General features: G+C 43.9%; 1 protein-coding gene across 1 annotated transcript in view; it reads left to right on the forward strand.

The window, feature by feature from the left end:
• Window positions 1-14,702: 14,702 nt before the first annotated feature.
• Window positions 14,703-17,771, forward strand: part of VWA5B1 (von Willebrand factor A domain containing 5B1) — a gene marked incomplete in the record, with an annotated part of 108,576 nt that continues 105,507 nt past the window's right edge. The window contains 1 exon segment of the mRNA XM_056541649.1: window positions 14,703-14,838.

Below are 17,771 nucleotides of genomic sequence, written 5' to 3' on the forward strand. Positions count from 1 at the left end.
CGAACAGTATCACACACCATAGGCTTAGATACACCAGCTCATTCAACAGATTTACACATAAGATTAGATACTCAGCTCAGCAGACAGTATCACATCATAGGCTTAGATACACCAGCTCATCAGACAGAATCTCACATGACGGGACCAAATGTGATCCTTAGGTTCTCTCACTCCCTCTCAAGAACGTCCGTCAAACTCTTTTTTTTTTCTTTTTCCCCCCAAGTTTGACGGGTGCAACAGCGGGTCCCTATTCTAGTCAATGGGGTCTGCTGGGCGCCGCTGTTTATCAGAAGGAATAGCGAGAGAAAAAGACGGCACAAGCTATACATTTTCTCCTGCTATTTTCACCGACGGTCATCACACTACAGGGTCACAACAATCATCACACTACAGGGTCACAACAATCATCACACTACAGGGTCACAACAATCATCACACTACAGGGTCACAACGGTCACCACACTACAGGGTCAACGCGGTCATCACACTACAGGGTCACAATAGTCATCACACTACAGGGTCACAACAATCATCACACTACAGGGTCACAACAATCATCACACTACAGGGTCACAACAATCATCACACTACAGGGTCACAACAATCATCACACTACAGGGTCACAACAATCATCACACTACAGGGTCACAACAATCATCACACTACAGGGTCACAACAATCATCACACTACAGGGTCACAACAATCATCACACTACAGGGTCACAACGGTCATCACACTACAGGGTCACAACGGTCACCACACTACAGGGTCACAGCGGTCATCACACTACAGGGTCAACGCGGTCATCACACTACAGGGTCACAACAATCATCACACTACAGGGTCACAACAATCATCACACTACAGGGTCACAACAATCATCACACTACAGGGTCACAACGGTCACCACACTACAGGGTCACAATAGTCATCACACTACAGGGTCACAACAATCATCACACTACAGGGTCACAACAATCATCACACTACAGGGTCACAACAATCATCACACTACAGGGTCACAACGGTCATCACACTACAGGGTCACAACAATCATCACACTACAGGGTCACAACAATCATCACACTACAGGGTCACAACAATCATCACACTACAGGGTCACAACAATCATCACACTACAGGGTCACAACAATCATCACACTACAGGGTCACAACAATCATCACACTACAGGGTCACAACAATCCTCACACTACAGGGTCACAACAATCATCACACTACAGGGTCACAACAATCATCACACTACAGGGTCACAACAATCATCACACTACAGGGTCACAACGGTCATCACACTACAGGGTCACAACGGTCATCACACTACAGGGTCACAACGGTCATCACACTACAGGGTCACAACTGTCATCACACTACAGGGTCACAACTGTCATCACACTACAGGGTCACAACGGTCATCACACTACAGGGTCACAACGGTCATCACACTACAGGGTCACAACAATCATCACACTACAGGGTCACAACAATCATCACACTACAGGGTCACAACAATCCTCACACTACAGGGTCACAACAGTCATCACACTACAGGGTCACAACAATCACCACACTACAGGGTCACAACAATCATCACACTACAGGGTCACAACAATCATCACACTACAGGGTCACAACAATCCTCACACTACAGGGTCACAACAGTCATCACACTACAGGGTCACAACAATCACCACACTACAGGGTCACAACAATCATCACACTACAGGGTCACAACAATCATCACACTACAGGGTCACAACGGTCATCACACTACAGGGTCACAACGGTCATCACACTACAGGGTCACAACGGTCACCACACTACAGGGTCACAACAATCATCACACTACAGGGTCACAACAATCATCACACTACAGGGTCACAACGGTCACCACACTACAGGGTCACAACAATCATCACACTACAGGGTCACAACAATCATCACACTACAGGGTCACAACAATCATCACACTACAGGGTCACAACAATCATCACACTACAGGGTCACAACAATCATCACACTACAGGGTCACAACAATCATCACACTACAGGGTCACAACAATCATCACACTACAGGGTCACAACGGTCATCACACTACAGGATCACAACGGTCATCACACTACAGGATCACAACGGTCATCACACTACAGGGTCACAACAGTCATCACACTACAGGGTCACAACGGTCATCACACTACAGGGTCACAACGGTCATCACACTACAGGGTCACAACTGTCATCACACTACAGGGTCACAACTGTCATCACACTACAGGGTCACAACGGTCATCACACTACAGGGTCACAACGGTCATCACACTACAGGGTCACAACAATCATCACACTACAGGGTCACAACAATCATCACACTACAGGGTCACAACAATCATCACACTACAGGGTCACAACGGTCACCACACTACAGGGTCAACGCGGTCATCACACTACAGGGTCACAACAATCATCACACTACAGGGTCACAACGGTCATCACACTACAGGGTCACAACGGTCATCACACTACAGGGTCACAACTGTCATCACACTACAGGGTCACAACTGTCATCACACTACAGGGTCACAACGGTCATCACACTACAGGGTCACAACGGTCATCACACTACAGGGTCACAACAATCATCACACTACAGGGTCACAACAATCATCACACTACAGGGTCACAACAATCCTCACACTACAGGGTCACAACAGTCATCACACTACAGGGTCACAACAATCACCACACTACAGGGTCACAACAATCATCACACTACAGGGTCACAACAATCATCACACTACAGGGTCACAACAATCATCACACTACAGGGTCACAACGGTCATCACACTACAGGGTCACAACAATCATCACACTACAGGGTCACAACAATCATCACACTACAGGGTCACAACAGTCATCACACTACAGGGTCACAACGGTCATCACACTACAGGGTCACAACGGTCATCACACTACAGGGTCACAACTGTCATCACACTACAGGGTCACAACTGTCATCACACTACAGGGTCACAACGGTCATCACACTACAGGGTCACAACGGTCATCACACTACAGGGTCACAACAATCATCACACTACAGGGTCACAACAATCATCACACTACAGGGTCACAACAATCCTCACACTACAGGGTCACAACAGTCATCACACTACAGGGTCACAACAATCACCACACTACAGGGTCACAACAATCATCACACTACAGGGTCACAACAATCATCACACTACAGGGTCACAACAATCCTCACACTACAGGGTCACAACAGTCATCACACTACAGGGTCACAACAATCACCACACTACAGGGTCACAACAATCATCACACTACAGGGTCACAACAATCATCACACTACAGGGTCACAACGGTCATCACACTACAGGGTCACAACGGTCATCACACTACAGGGTCACAACGGTCACCACACTACAGGGTCACAACAATCATCACACTACAGGGTCACAACAATCATCACACTACAGGGTCACAACAATCATCACACTACAGGGTCACAACAATCATCACACTACAGGGTCACAACAATCATCACACTACAGGGTCACAACAATCATCACACTACAGGGTCACAACAATCATCACACTACAGGGTCACAACGGTCATCACACTACAGGGTCACAACTGTCACCACACTACAGGGTCACAACAATCATCACACTACAGGGTCACAACAATCATCACACTACAGGGTCACAACAATCCTCACACTACAGGGTCACAACAGTCATCACACTACAGGGTCACAACAGTCATCACACTACAGGGTCACAACAATCACCACACTACAGGGTCACAACAATCATCACACTACAGGGTCACAACAATCATCACACTACAGGGTCACAACGGTCATCACACTACAGGGTCACAACGGTCATCACACTACAGGGTCACAACGGTCACCACACTACAGGGTCACAACAATCATCACACTACAGGGTCACAACAATCATCACACTACAGGGTCACAACAATCATCACACTACAGGATCACAACAATCATCACACTACAGGGTCACAACAATCATCACACTACAGGGTCACAACAATCATCACACTACAGGGTCACAACGGTCATCACACTACAGGGTCACAACTGTCACCACACTACAGGGTCACAACAATCATCACACTACAGGGTCACAACAATCATCACACTACAGGGTCACAACAATCCTCACACTACAGGGTCACAACAGTCATCACACTACAGGGTCACAACAATCACCACACTACAGGGTCACAACAATCATCACACTACAGGGTCACAACAATCATCACACTACAGGGTCACAACGGTCATCACACTACAGGGTCACAACGGTCATCACACTACAGGGTCACAACGGTCATCACACTACAGGGTCACAACAGTCATCACACTACAGGGTCACAACAGTCATCATACTACAGGGTCACAACGGTCATCACACTACAGGATCACAACAGTCATCACACTACAGGGTCACAACTGTCATCACACTACAGGGTCACAACAATCATCACACTACAGGATCACAACAGTCATCACACTACAGGGTCACAACAATCATCACACTACAGGATCACAACAGTCATCACACTACAGGGTCACAACAGTCATCACACTACAGGGTCACAACAGTCATCACACTACAGGGTCACAACAGTCATCACACTACAGGGTCACAACAGTCATCACACTACAGGGTCACAACAATCATCACACTACAGGGTCACAACAATCATCACACTACAGGGTCACAACGGTCATCACACTACAGGGTCACAACAATCATCACACTACAGGGTCACAACGGTCATCACACTACAGGATCACAACGGTCATCACACTACAGGGTCACAACAGTCATCACACTACAGGGTCACAACAGTCATCACACTACAGGGTCACTATGGTAGTGTGAAAAAGGCCTTACATGGTTATGCAGACAGTATCACACATGATAAGATTAGATACAGCTGTGATCACATATCATATTACTATTATATCAGTGATGTCATACAGGGGGCGGGGCTGTGATCACATGTCATTATATTACTATTATATTATATCAGTGATGTCATACAGGGGGCGGGGCTGTGATCACATGTCATTATATCACTATTATATTATATCAGTGATGTCATACAGGAGGCGGGGCTGTGATCACATGTCATTATATTACTATTATATTATATCAGTGATGTCATACAGGGGGCGGGGCTGTGATCACATGTCATTATATTACTATTATATTATATCAGTGATGTCATACAGGGGGCGGGGCTGTGATCACATGTCATTATATTACTATTATATCAGTCATGTCATACAGGAGGCGGGGCTGTGATCACATGTCATTATATTACTATTATATTATATCAGTGAGGTCATACAGGAGGTGGGGCTGTGATCACATGTCATTATATTACTATTATATTATATCAGTGAGGTCATACAGGAGGTGGGGCTGTGATCACATGTCATTATATTACTATTATATTATATCAGTGATGTCATACAGGGGGCGGGGCTGTGATCACATGTCATTATATTACTATTATATTATATCAGTGATGTCATACAGGAGGCGGGGCTGTGATCACATGTCATTATATTACTATTATATTATATCAGTGATGTCATACAGGGGGCGGGGCTGTGATCACATGTCATTATATCACTATTATATTATATCAGTGATGTCATACAGGGGGCGGGGCTGTGAACACATGTCATTATATTATCAGTGATGTCATATAGGGGGCGGGGCTGTGATCACATGTCATTATATTATCAGTGATGTCATACAGGGGGCGGGGCTGTGATCACATGTCATTATATTATCAGTGATGTCATACAGGGGGCGGGGCTGTGATCACATGTCATTATATTATCAGTGATGTCATACAGGGGGCGGGGCTGTGATCACATGTCATTATATTATCAGTGATGTCATATAGGGGGCAGGGCTGTGATCACATGTAATTATACTACCATTGGGATAGAAAAAGTTAAAGGAGAACTCCAGAATATAAAAATTGTCCCCCATACTGCCGGCCTCCCCCGGGGCCTCCGATAACCCGCTCCGGTCTCCGCCGCGATCCTCTTCCTGGTTGCCGTTGGTCGGTGAGTCATACTGCGCTCAGCCAATCACCGGTCACAGTGAAGTCCCGGCTCGGCCGGCGATAGGCTGAGCAGCAGTGTGAGAACGCTTCAAGACACAAAATTCTTCACTGCACCGGCACCTGCTGCCGGCCCGAAAACATCACACTGCCGCTCAGCCTATCACCGTTCGAACCGGGACTTCACTGCGGCCGGTGATTGGCTGCAGTATGACTCGCTGGCAACCGGCAACCAGGAAGAGGATCGCGGTGGAGACCGCAGCGGGTTACCGGCGGCCCCGGGGGAGTGGAGGAAGGTATGTACCTCTTTATTTTTTTTTACTGCCGGCAGTATGTGGGACAATTTTTATATTCCGGAGTTCTCCTTTAACCTGCTCACACAGAGATATGAAGAAGTTTTCGCTCCTTGAGGTGTAAATAAGGACATGATGGCGGTCGCCTCTGATCTCGCTGTAATTGCCGCGCGGACTCCACGTCTGCTTCAGAATGGGACATTTGAAATTATAATTATCACAGAAATAAGAGGGGGAAAAAAGCAACAATTCCCAGATGATGCCGGTCCGCGAAACGTCTTCTAAGACGACCAATCAACGACAAGACTGTGTTTCCCAACCAGGGTGCCTCCAGCTGTTGCAAAACTACAATTCCCAGCTGGGAGCTAGCTGGAAGTTGTAGTTTTGCAACAGCTGGAGTCACCCTGGTTGAAAAACACTGCATTAAGCGCTATCATTTTTTTGTGGGTCAGACTTTTGATCACATGACCTAGTTACAGCAACAAACTGAATTGATGCAACGGCTGTCCAGAAATGCTGGAAGTTGTACTTTTGAAACAGCTGGAGGCATTCTGGTTGGGAAAACACTGGTCTCTGACATCAAAGGGACCCAAGTATAGTGACCACCACCCACGGCCATAACCCAGCTTTCCACAGGCCCTGCACGGCACATATTGTTATATAGTTACTCTGTGCCTAATGCAGAGGATACAGAGAATCCTGTGATCATCAGATGTGGCCTCAGGAGCCGTACTCATACGCCGTGATGTCACGTCTGCTATCATCCGCCGCTGCTCAGTTTCCAGCGAGCGCGTTGTGTAAACAGACGGCGGCGGATAATAAGCGGCGTCTTCGCGTCTCATAACCTGCATTCATGTGATACTGAAAGGTTTTCTGTGATGCGCTCAGTGAATCAGCTGTCGCACATTGTGCTTATTGTGTAAAAAACTGCGCACCTGGCCCCGGCGCCATTCACCGCCGCCACTCAAGGTCCCCACCGGAAAAGAAACGCAATGGATTCCAATATGATCTTATCAATGGAGACAAAGCCGAATCCTCACAGCGATAAATCATTCACATACACTGCTGTATCTAATCATAACGTGTGTGATACAGTCTGCTGAGCTGATGTATCTAATCATATCATGTGTGATACTGTCTGCTGAGCTGATGTATCTAATCATGTCATGTGTGATACTGCCTGCTGAGCTGATGTCTCTAATCCTATCATGTGTGATACTGTCTGCTGAGCTGATGTATCTAATCATAATGTGTGTGATACTGTCTGCTGAACTGCTGTATCTAATCATAACGTGTGCAATACTGTCTGCTGAGCTGTGTATCTAATCCTATGTTTGATAATGTCTGCTGAGCAACTGTATCTAATCCTATCTTGTGTGATACTTTCTGCTGAGCTGCTGTATCTAATCCTATCATCTGTGATACTGTCTGCAGAGAAGCTGTATCTAATATTATGACGTGTGATACTGTCTGCTGAGCTGCTGTAGCTAATCTTATCATCTGTGATACTGTCTGCTAAAATGGTGTATCTAAAGAACATTAAGAGAGCGAGCAGGCCCTTCCTGGCGAACATTAAGAGAGCGAGCAGGCCCTTCCTAGAGAACATTAAGAGAGCGGGCAGGCCCTTCCTGGAGAACATTAAGAGAGCGAGCAGGCCCTTCCTAGAGAACATTAAGAGAGCGGGCAGGCCCTTCCTGGAGAACATTAAGAGAGCGAGCAGGCCCTTCCTGGAGAACATTAAGAGAGCGGGCAGGCCCTTCCTGGAGAACATTAAGAGAGCGAGCAGGCCCTTCCTAGAGAACATTAAGAGAGCGAGCAGGCCCTTCCTAGAGAATATTAAGAGAGCGAGCAGGCCCTTCCTAGAGAACATTAAGAGAGCGGGCAGGCCCTTCCTAGAGAACATTTAAGAGAGCGGGCAGGCCCTTCCTGGAGAATATTAAGAGAGCGGGCAGGCCCTTCCTAGAGAATATTAAGAGAGCGGGCAGGCCCTTCCTAGAGAATATTAAGAGAGCGGGCAGGCCCTTCCTGGAGAATATTAAGAGAGCGGGCAGGCCCTTCCTGGAGAACATTAAGAGAGCGGGCAGGCCCTTCCTAGAGAACATTAAGAGAGCGAGCAGGCCCTTCCTGGAGAACATTAAGAGAGCGAGCAGGCCCTTCCTAGAGAACATTAAGAGAGCGAGCAGGCCCTTCCTGGAGAACATTAAGAGAGCGGGCAGGCCCTTCCTAGAGAACATTAAGAGAGCGAGCAGGCCCTTCCTAGAGAACATTAAGAGAGCGAGCAGGCCTTAGAGAACATTAAGAGAGCGAGCAGGCCCTTCCTAGAGAATATTAAGAGAGCGAGCAGGCCCTTCCTGGAGAATATTAAGAGAGCGAGCAGGCCCTTCCTGGAGAACATTAAGAGAGCGAGCAGGCCCTTCCTGGAGAACATTAAGAGAGCGAGCAGGCCCTTCCTAGAGAATATTAAGAGAGCGAGCAGGCCCTTCCTGGAGAACATTAAGAGAGCGGGCAGGCCCTAGAGAACATTAAGAGAGCGGGCAGGCCCTTCCTGGAGAACATTAAGAGAGCGAGCAGGCCATTCCTGGAGAACATTAAGAGAGCGGGCAGGCCCTTCCTAGAGAATATTAAGAGAGCGGGCAGGCCCTTCCTAGAGAATATTAAGAGAGCGGGCAGGCCCTTCCTAGAGAACATTAAGAGAGCGAGCAGGCCTTAGAGAACATTAAGAGAGCGAGCAGGCCCTTCCTAGAGAATATTAAGAGAGCGAGCAGGCCCTTCCTGGAGAACATTAAGAGAGCGAGCAGGCCCTTCCTGGAGAACATTAAGAGAGCGAGCAGGCCCTTCCTAGAGAATATTAAGAGAGCGAGCAGGCCCTTCCTGGAGAACATTAAGAGAGCGGGCAGGCCCTAGAGAACATTAAGAGAGCGGGCAGGCCCTTCCTGGAGAACATTAAGAGAGCGAGCAGGCCATTCCTGGAGAACATTAAGAGAGCGGGCAGGCCCTTCCTAGAGAATATTAAGAGAGCGGGCAGGCCCTTCCTAGAGAATATTAAGAGAGCGGGCAGGCCCTTCCTGGAGAACATTAAGAGAGCGAGCAGGCCCTTCCTGGAGAACATTAAGAGAGCGAGCAGGCCCTTCCTAGAGAACATTAAGAGAGCGAGCAGGCCCTTCCTAGAGAACATTAAGAGAGAGAGCAGGCCCTTCCTAGAGAACATTAAGAGAGCGGGCAGGCCCTTCCTAGAGAACATTAAGAGAGCGAGCAGGCCCTTCCTAGAGAACATTAAGAGAGCGGGCAGGCCCTTCCTAGAGAACATTAAGAGAGCGAGCAGGCCCTTCCTAGAGAACATTAAGAGAGCGGGCAGGCCCTTCCTAGAGAACATTAAGAGAGCGGGCAGGCCCTTCCTAGAGCTCCTATCACACATCTACTCTACTAGATACTCATGGCGCAAAAGGCTGAGATATAGCAACTCAACAAACAGTTTGTGATACACACATGATAGGATTAGATACACCAGCTCAGCAGAAAGTATCACTCATGATAGGATTACATACAGACTCTCAACAAACAGTATCACACATGATAGGATTAGATACAGCAGCTCAGCCGACAGTATCACACAAGATAGGATTAGATACATCATCTCAGCAGACAGTATCACACAAGATAGGATTAGATACAGCATCTCAGCAGACAGTATCACACATGATAGGATTAGATACAGCAGCTCAGCAGACAGTATCATAGATGATAGGATTAGATACAGCAGCTCAGCCGACAGTATCACACATGATAGGATTAGATATAGGAAGACAGTATCACAGATGTTAGGCTTAGATACACCTGCAGACAAGACAATATCACACATGATAGGATTAGATATAGCAGACAGTATCACATGTGATAGAATCAGATACAGTACAGCAGATCAGCAGACAGTGTCACAATTATACAGCAATGTAACAAAGCTAACAACACAACAATGTATCATTCATTTCTTTTATTGAGTAAACATCCACAGTGCAGGGGAAAAGTAAGTGAAACCCTGTGTTAATAAATTCTCAGAGAGCTGAGCGGTAAAATGTGTTTCCATGAAGGAAATCAGTGATTGGTACATTGTATTATCTGGTGTTTGTATCATTATTTAGTATTAACCCCTTATTGTCTGGGCTGTATTTTGGCTGAGATCCTGGGAGGATCCCTGAGAGATGATCTTTCTCTGCTGTGATTGGTTGGATACACGAAGCCTCCGGCCAATGAGATGTTCTCCATCATCAAAGCTTCTGTTCTGTTTAACTGAAACTCATTATAATTCATAGAAAATCTGAAGATCACGAAATATTTCCCTTTATTCCAAGTTATAAATTATTCATAAAAGACTGAACCTGATGTCAGCGACCGCAACGCATGTGATTAACACCCGATTATGTATTAACCCCTCCCCTGCCAGGACGTATGTAATGTATGTACACAGTGACCTCACCAGCAGAATAGTGAGTACAGCTCTGGGGTATAATACAGGATATAACTCAGGATCAGTACAGGATAAGTAATGTATGTACACAGTGACCTCACCAGCAGAATAGTGAGTACAGCTCTGGAGTATAATACAGGATATAACTCAGGATCAGTACAGGATAAGTAATGTAATGTATGTACACAGTGACCTCACCAGCAGAATAGTGAGTACAGCTCTGGGGTATAATACAGGATATAACTCAGGATCAGTACAGGATAAGTAATGTAATATATGTACACAGTGACCTCACCAGCAGAATAGTGAGTACAGCTCTGGAGTATAATACAGGATATAACTCAGGATCAGTACAGGATAAGTAATGTAATGTATGTACACAGTGACCTCACCAGCAGAATAGTGAGTACGGCTCTGGGGTATAATACAGGATATAACTCAGGATCAGTACAGGATAAGTAATGTAATGTATGTACACAGTGACCTCACCAGCAGAATAGTGAGTACAGCTCTGGAGTATAATACAGGGTATAACTCAGGATCAGTACAGGATAAGTAATGTAATGTATGTACACAGTGATCTCACCAGCAGAATAGTGAGTACGGCTCTGGGGTATAATACAGGATATAACTCAGGATCAGTACAGGATAAGTAATGTAATGTATGTACACAGTGACCTCACCAGCAGAATAGTGAGTACAGCTCTGGAGTATAATACAGGATATAACTCAGGATCAGTACAGGATAAGTAATGTAATATATGTACACAGTGACCTCACCAGCAGAATAGTGAGTACAGCTCTGGAGTATAATACAGGATATAACTCAGGATCAGTACAGGATAAGTAATGTAATGTCTGTACACAGTGATCTCACCAGCAGAATAGTGAGTACAGCTCTGGGGTATAATACAGTATATAACTCAGGATCAGTACAGGATAAGTAATGTAATGTATGTACACAGTGACCTCACCAGCAGAATAGTGAGTACAGCTCTGGAGTATAATACAGGATATAACTCAGGATCAGTACAGGATAAGTAATGTAATGTAATGTACACAGTGACCTCACCAGCAGAATAGTGAGTACAGCTCTGGAGTATAATACAGGATATAACTCAGGATCAGTACAGGATAAGTAATGTAATGTATGTACACAGTGATCTCACCAGCAGAATAGTGAGTGCAGCTCTGGGGTATAATACAGGATATAACTCAGGATCAGTACAGGATAAGTAATGTAATGTCTGTACACAGTGACCTCACCAGCAGAATAGTGAGTACAGCTCTGGAGTATAATACAGGATATAACTCAGGATCAGTACAGGATAAGTAATGTAATGTATGTACACAGTGATCTCACCAGCAGAATAGTGAGTACAGCTCTGGAGTATAATACAGGATATAACTCAGGATCAGTACAGGATCAGTAATGTATGTACACAGTGACCTCACCAGCAGAATGGTGAGTACAGCTCTGGAGTATAATACAGGATATAACTCAGGATCAGTACAGGATCAGTAATGTAATGTATGTACACAGTGACCTCACCAGCAGAATAGTGAGTACAGCTCTGGGGTATAATACAGGATATAACTCAGGATCAGTACAGGATAAGTAATGTAATGTATGTACACAGTGATCTCACCAGCAGAATAGTGAGTACAGCTCTGGAGTATAATACAGGATATAACTCAGGATCAGTACAGGATAAGTAATGTATGTACACAGTGACCTCACCAGCAGAATAGTGAGTACAGCTCTGGAGTATAATACAAGATATAACTCAGGATCAGTACAGGATCAGTAATGTAATGTATGTACACAGTGACCTCACCAGCAGAATAGTGAGTACAGCTCTGGGGTATAATACAGGATATAACTCGGGATCAGTAATGTATGTATCATCCTAGACCCTAAGTGATAGATTGCAGCACACTATACTTTGGCCCTCGGGTTGCACCTAGGGGCCCTTTCTCAGGGGACAGTAATTATTGCCGGTTTCTCAGTCCTGGTGTCACATTTCCCTGTCGGATGTTGAGGCTTCTGATTCTGACTTCTCATTTAATTCAGTGATGAGGAGACTGAGGCGCCGGCGGCTGTGTGTGGGGTCAGGACGCGGAGACCTCGCTGTCCCAGTCAATATCGGAAATGAAAGAAGCAGCAGCCCTTGTAATGTTATCTCATCTCTGACTTTTAATTCTGTCTCTATTGTTGTAGTTTACGTGCAGCGCAAAAGCGTTTTTCCCAACGGAGGAACATTGGGGGAAGAGAATCATCTGACATAGATCGGGATACAGAAACCTAAAGCTACGCCAACATTCCGTTCTCCCCAGTTCTGGGTGGTCTTCTTAAAGAGGTTGGCCTGTATTTATATTACTTACTGCAAGCAATGCTATAAGACAGTGTTTCCCAACCAGGACGCCTCCAGCTGTTGCAAAACAACAACTCCCAGCATGCCCGGACAGACGTTTTAAGACAGTTTCCCAAGCAGAATGTCCACCTGTTGAAAAGGTACAGTTTTGCAACAGCTGGCGGAACCCTGATAGGTAAGCACTGCTGTGGATCATTCAGTTTCAATCCACAGCTGTCCCACTGTTGCAAAACTATAACTCCCAGCATGCCCGGAAAGCCTTTGGCTGTCCGGGCATGCTGGGAGTTGTGGTTTTGCAACAGCTGGAGCCACCCTGGTTGGGAAACACTGTCTTATATTGGCTGTCTGGGCATACTGGGAGTTGTAGTTTTGCAATAAGAGACTCCCATTACCTGTGCACACACCTCAGCCTCCCCCTGTCTCTGGGCAGGATGCATATATCTCTCTCCGCTCCGCTCATTGGCTGGGGGCAGTGGGATATATTGCAGGGACATGCCTGCTACCCCCTCTATTGTCTGTGTGTGAGACATTGTATCTCCCTCCCCCCCCCCCAGTCGGTGTCAGCGCAGATGAAATACTGGGGGAATGTTCCGATTCATTGTGTCCCTGATGTGCGGAGTTAATCCCGTTGCTGACTGTCTCCCGTTGCGTGTAACTTAATTATTTGTTATGACTTACTGCTGACTGTCAGATGTCACAGGGTGTATAATTGCCTTTCTCCATAGTGGGGGGGGGGGGGGGGGTGGGGTATACGGGAGGGGGCGCTGGAGGAGTCGTCTGTGTACTAGGAGTTTCTATGGTTACCTATGTGTCTGTGTATAATGATGGTCACCCAGCCTGAGATTGAGTGCAGGAATCAGTGGGCTCCCAGCATAGTGCAGACCACAGCCCCCCGGAGATCAGCGGCTTCACCTCTCCCTGTCTTCTTCTTCTCTCCCCCCAGACACATGTTGCATCTGATGCATCTTTGCAAACACTTGAAGACTTCAACAGCAGACGCCTGATCCGGAGGATCCTACAACCCAAAGAGACTGGAGCGACTGGGAGCGCGGGGTACTGACTCCGAAATAGGTGAACAGCCCCGTCTGCATCCTGAACCCTGAGGTCCCCCCATCTCAGAAGGTCCCCCCCTCCCATCTCAGAAGGTCCCCCCCCCATCTCAGAAGGTCCCCCCCATCTCAGAAGGTCCCCCCCCTCCCATCTCAGAAGGTCCCCTCCTCCCATCTCAGAAGGTCCCCCCCATCTCAGAAGGTCCCCCCCATCTCAGAAGGTCCCCCCCTCCCATCTCAGAAGGTCCCCCCCTCCCATCTCAGAAGGTCCATTCCCCCCCCCCATCTCAGAAGGTCCCCCCCCCATCTCAGAAGGTCCCCCCCCCATCTCAGAAGGTCCCCCCCCCATCTCAGAAGGTCCCCCCCCCATCTCAGAAGGTCCACCTCGTCTCCTCAGAAGAAAACAAGACGTTGTCTCGGCACTTGGTTTCCCCTGCGTTTCGTCAGGTCTGACAGCTCCTCGTAGAGACCCCACAGGTGTCAGAGAAGCGGGGTGAGTGGTCCTACTCTCTATCCATTCCCTACGGTGGGTGTAATCCTTGTCTGTATTCAGGTCTGGGACCTGGGGGGAGGCCCTTGTGTGCAGGAAGGGGTTAATATCAGGCGGTGTTGTGTGCAGCAGCGAGGTGGTCCTGCCCGTGTGGTGTCTATGGGAGGATGATACTGTACATGATATACCTGATACTATACACTATATACCTGTACTTTATACTATACACTATATACCTGTACTTTATACTATACACTATATACCTGTACTTTATACTATACACACTATATACCTGTACTTTATACTATACACACTATATACCTGTACTTTATACTATACACTATATACCTGTACTTTATACTATACACTATATACCTGTACTTTATACTATACACTATATACCTGTACTTTATACTATACACTATATACCTGTACTTTATACTATACACACTATATACCTGTACTTTATACTATACACTATATACCTGTACTTTATACTATACACACTATATACCTGTACACCACATTATACTATACACACTATATACCTGTACACCACATTATACACTATATACATGTACATGACATTATACACTATATACCTGTACTTTATACTATACACACTATATACCTGTACTTTATACTATACACTATATACCTGTACTTTATACTATACACTATATACCTGTACACCACATTATACACTATATACCTGTACTTTATACTATACACTATATACCTGTACTTTATACTATACACTATATACCTGTACTTTATACTATACACTATATACCTGTACTTTATACTATACACTATATACCTGTACTTTATACTATACACTATATACCTGTACTTTATACTATACACTATATACCTGTACTTTATACTATACACTATATACCTGTACACCACATTATACTATACACACTATATACCTGTACACCACATTATACACTATATACCTGTACTTTATACTATACACACTATATACCTGTACTTTATACTATACACTATATACCTGTACTTTATACTATACACTATATACCTGTACTTTATACTATACACACTATATACCTGTACTTTATACTATACACACTATATACCTGTACTTTATACTATACACTATATACCTGTACTTTATACTATACACTATATACCTGTACTTTATACTATACACTATATACCTGTACACCACATTATACTATACACACTATATACCTGTACACCACATTATACACTATATACCTGTACTTTATACTATACACACTATATACCTGTACTTTATACTATACACTATATACCTGTACTTTATACTATACACTATATACCTGTACTTTATACTATACACTATATACCTGTACTTTATACTATACACTATATACCTGTACTTTATACTATACACTATATACCTGTACTTTATACTATACACTATATACCTGTACTTTATACTATACACTATATACCTGTACTTTATACTATACACACTATATACCTGTACTTTATACTATACACACTATATACCTGTACTTTATACTATATACACTATATACCTGTACTTTATACTATACACTATATACCTGTACTTTATACTATACACTATATACCTGTACTTTATACTATACACACTATATACCTGTACTTTATACTATACACTATATACCTGTACTTTATACTATACACACTATATACCTGTACTTTATACTATACACACTATATACCTGTACTTTATACTATACACTATATACCTGTACTTTATACTATACACTATATACCTGTACTTTATACTATACACTATATACCTGTACTTTATACTATACACTATATACCTGTACTTTATACTATACACACTATATACCTGTACTTTATACTATACACTATATACCTGTACTTTATACTATACACTATATACCTGTACTTTATACTATACACTATATACCTGTACTTTATACTATACACACTATATACCTGTACTTTATACTATACACACTATATACCTGTACTTTATACTATACACTATACACCTGTACTTTATACTATACACACTATATACCTGTACTTTATACTATACACTATATACCTGTACACCACATTATACACTATATACCTGTACTTTATACTATACACACTATATACCTGTACTTTATACTATACACTATATACCTGTACTTTATACTATACACTATATACCTGTACTTTATACTATACACACTATATACCTGTACTTTATACTATACACTATATACCTGTACTTTATACTATACACTATATACCTGTACTTTATGCTATACACACTATATACCTGTACTTTATACTATACACACTATATACCTGTACTTTATACTATACACTATATACCTGTACTTTATACTATACACTATATACCTGTACTTTATACTATACACTATATACCTGTACTTTATACTATACACACTATATACCTGTACTTTATACTATACACTATACACCTGTACTTTATACTATACACACTATATACCTGTACTTTATACTATACACTATATACCTGTACACCACATTATACACTATATACCTGTACTTTATACTATACACACTATATACCTGTACTTTATACTATACACTATATACCTGTACTTTATACTATACACTATATACCTGTACTTTATACTATACACTATATACCTGTACTTTATACTATACACTATATACCTGTACTTTATACTATACACTATATACCTGTACACCACATTATACACTATATACCTGTACTTTATACTATACACACTATATACCTGTACTTTATACTATACACTATATACCTGTACTTTATACTATACACTATATACCTGTACTTTATACTATACACTATATACCTGTACTTTATACTATACACTATATACCTGTTCTTTATACTATACACACTATATACCTGTACTTTATACTATACACACTATATACCT

The sequence above is a fragment of the Hyla sarda genome, chromosome 10 (genome assembly GCF_029499605.1).
Source record: "Hyla sarda isolate aHylSar1 chromosome 10, aHylSar1.hap1, whole genome shotgun sequence".
NCBI classification, from domain to species: Eukaryota; Metazoa; Chordata; class Amphibia; order Anura; family Hylidae; genus Hyla; species Hyla sarda.